This window comes from Fukomys damarensis, unplaced genomic scaffold (assembly GCF_012274545.1).
Source record: "Fukomys damarensis isolate Sample0158 unplaced genomic scaffold, DMR_v1.0_HiC HiC_scaffold_19, whole genome shotgun sequence".
In the NCBI taxonomy this organism is placed as follows: Eukaryota; Metazoa; Chordata; class Mammalia; order Rodentia; family Bathyergidae; genus Fukomys; species Fukomys damarensis.
In genome coordinates, this window is record NW_022900931.1 from 171,717 (window position 1) to 175,006 (window position 3,290).

General features: G+C 53.0%; 1 protein-coding gene across 2 annotated transcripts in view; it reads left to right on the forward strand.

Moving 5' to 3' along the window:
• Positions 1 to 2,881: 2,881 nt before the first annotated feature.
• Arsa (arylsulfatase A) overlaps positions 2,882 to 3,290 on the forward strand; it is a 6,217-nt gene continuing 5,808 nt past the window's right edge. The window contains exon 1 of one of the 2 annotated variants that reach the window (XM_010634230.3): positions 2,882 to 3,025. The gene's annotated coding sequence lies outside the window, so the exon portion shown is untranslated. Of the gene's footprint in view, positions 3,068 to 3,290 lie in introns of both variants that reach the window. The other variant, XM_033766155.1, reaches the window with a different exon arrangement.

Below are 3,290 nucleotides of genomic sequence, written 5' to 3' on the forward strand. Positions count from 1 at the left end.
CACAGGATCCTGGCAAAGGCCAAATTTTCCCTCAGGAGAGACTGGAAGAAGAGTTGGTGTGGCCTTGGATGTTTCTGCTAAGTCTGTCCCTCAGCAGAAGTCTCCAGATCTGATCTGGGAATGACTCACATCCAGGAATTTCTAGAATTTTAACTCCCCTGTGCTGTGACCAAGTCTAGGACGTATTTCCGAGACCTAGGGTTTTTCCACCCCCCACCCCTTTTGCCGCTTTCTCCTTTTGTCCTGGAACAAAACCCGTGGCCAATTAATCACAGAGGCCACGCCACTCTATTGCCCATTGTAGTGGCCTTACTACTGGCTATGTGACTTCTGGCCCCAGGCCCTCTTTACTCTGCTTCCTGGCAGCATGACCCCTTCATCCCTGGCCCCCAGAGTTTCTGCCACGTGCTGCTGCTGCCCTCTGCTTCCCACTACACCCCTTCAGGTGGTGGTCCGGAGACCCTCCAGGCCCTCCAATTATTACATGACAGCTAAGCAGGTGAAGCACAAAATATTCTCCTCTCATCAGTCTTTGGGTGATTTTTCTCCATTAAGCCAAAGTATTAAACCTTTGTTCCCATGAGCTTTGAGAACCCATTTTAATTACCACAGCACAACACAGCCCCTTCCCAAGCATTCCACTTGATCAGTCTGTCCGATTTGAAAAATGGTGCAATTCTCTTGGTGTCCAAGTCTTCTCTTCCCAGATTTACTTTATGGTTTGGGGGGATTTGGGTTTGTTTTCTTTTTCTTTTTTTTTTTTTTTTTTTTTTTTTTTTTTTTTAATGGTCGTTCTGGATCGAACTCAGGATCTTGCACTTGCAGGGCAGGTGCAGCGCCACTGAGCTAAATCCCCGGCCCAAGATTTGCTTTAAATTGCCCCTATCCTGTCCTGGAAGACTGGGCTAAGACTTAGATATGGGTTTGGCTCACAGCCATTCCTCGGGCCTTTGAACCTGTGCTGCAGCTGCCTTTCAGCCCACTCCGGCCAGACCTGCACTGGGGTCTACTCTAGGGGCTCCTGGATGCTGTGGATGCCAAATCTAATGTCTGCTATCCACAGACACTTTGGGGCTTGGGTTTGCTCCAGATGGTTCTCCTCGTGGGCTCTGTCTAGTTCCTTGACAGCACTAGAAAGGAACTTGAGGGTTAGAGATTTAGCTCAGTGGTGCCAGTGCCTGCCTTGCAAGCACAAGGTCCCGAGTTCAATTCCCAGTACCAAAAAAAACAAAAACAAAAAAAACCTAGAAAGGAACTTGGAGCATTCCTGATAAAATACCTAACTAATATTCCCCATAATTGTGTGAATGGTACAATTTATTCTTGTGAATAGTCAGTCACCTGCCCAGATCACTGTCATTCACAGGTCAAATGATCTCTAACCAAAGGTTATTTCTGTGTCTGGTCTGACAGCAAAAAAAAAAATTTTTTTAACCAGGAATTGAACCCAGGACTTTTGTACTGCGCTACCTTCCCAGTCCTTTCCAATTTGAGACAGAGTCTCACCAAGTTGCAAAAGTGCTCAGACGAGCCTGGTACTTGGAATCCTGCCTCAGCCTCCAAGAGTGCTGGGATGAGGGGTGTGTGCATGTCTCTGACAGTGATGCTTGCTCCTTCCCTGAGTGAATCTTTGAAAGGGCCTCTCACAGCTTTCCTTTTTGCACTCAAGATTGTATTAAAACCTGACCTCTGCTGAAGAGGTGCCTTCCACAGCTCCACGTGGTTTCCTCATTTCTCTACCTTGTCAGCACTGGGATAATCTCCACCAGGCCCCAGGCTTCAGTTTTCAGCTGAAATGCTCTCTCCTCTGGAAGAACCACCCTGTTGGCCCTGCCCAGCACCACCCATCACAGCACCTACACATTGACGACAACATCATGGAGCAGACCCAGGAAAGTGGGAGGGAGTCATCTGGCCCCAGGAGCTGCTGCAGAATTCCTTCACCAAGGCCAAATGTTCCCACTGATGCAGCTCAACCATTTCACCCTCCCCATGCAGAAGCCTCTCCCATTCCTTGTCCAAAGTGCAGAAAGAAGAGACCTGGCGAGCTCATCGCAAAGCCCCTCTTCCAACTGTGGGCGTTTGTCCCAAATTAGCAGTGCTTCAGGGATCTAAAGCCACTTCCTGAACCCCAGCGGGCTGCCTCCAATTGGGGCTCTGTCAATGCAGAAAAAGAACTCACATCTCCAAAATAAAGGACAGCCTGCAGAGCTTGGCTTTGAACACACCTACCTGGCAGCACACGTGCGTACTGCCTCCCCCAGCCCCAGGCCTGAGGTCAGGGATGGGCCTAGGCAGCCGTCACGCCGGCACACACCTGAGCCGCCTCCAGAACTCGGGTTAAGTGCTACCATTTGCATAACTTCTCAACCCCACGGCTTTTCCAAGAATAATGGGCAGGTCCTGGGGTAGTTCCCAGTTGGTCGATTCCTTTTATACTCCAATGCACAGCGCCGACCAGCTGTGACAGCTCCAATTACAGGTTCAAAATCTCCGGGCCACAGAGCAGCTTTAGGTCCGGTTCCAGATAGAAGCACCAGCAGGACCCAAGGCCCACACACAGGCCCGGGAGCCGCTCTGGAACGCGACAGCAAGGTGACTGCGGGCTGGTGACTGCCCCTACACCCTCACCGTTTCTCAGGAAGTCAGCGACAGCCGTGGCCCAGCCACTCCCCCATCCCTCTCCAGCATCCCTGACCTTCAGACTTTCTTCCCCATCGCTACGTGTCTCGGAACTTTCACGTTTCATCAGGAAAATGCCAGCTCCCCAGCCAGGAAAGGCCTCAGTGGAAACTGAGGCCTCGGCCCTACCCTGGTCCCAAGTCCCTCCCACGGCCCCGTCCACCTTCCCCCGGCCCCGGGGTTAACGACGACCGGAAATCCTCCCCTCCCGGCTACCCGGGTCTCGCTATCCTGAGGACAGAGGCCTCGGAGGGGTTCCCCAGCTTGTGGGAGAACCCACGGCCGGGGAGCTGCCTGGAGGACGGCCACGCTGGGGAGACCCGTCCCGGGGAGCTGTTCGAGGGTACTTTGCTATCTCGTGTTTCACGAAAAGCATCTAAAGCTGGTAGACCCCACGACTTTCCCTTCCGTTTGCTCGTTCACGGGTCGCCATAACTCTCCTGGCGTCCGAGCTTCTTAAAGGCCCCCAGACTCTCAACACCGCAGGGCGGGTAGAGCTCAAGTCGGCCCCCGCGGAGAGGTCGGCCCCGTGCCCTGGGCAAGGAGCGCGAACTCAGGGGAGCCGGCGCCGGGCCACGACTCTAGCCCAGGTCGCAGCACAGCGACAA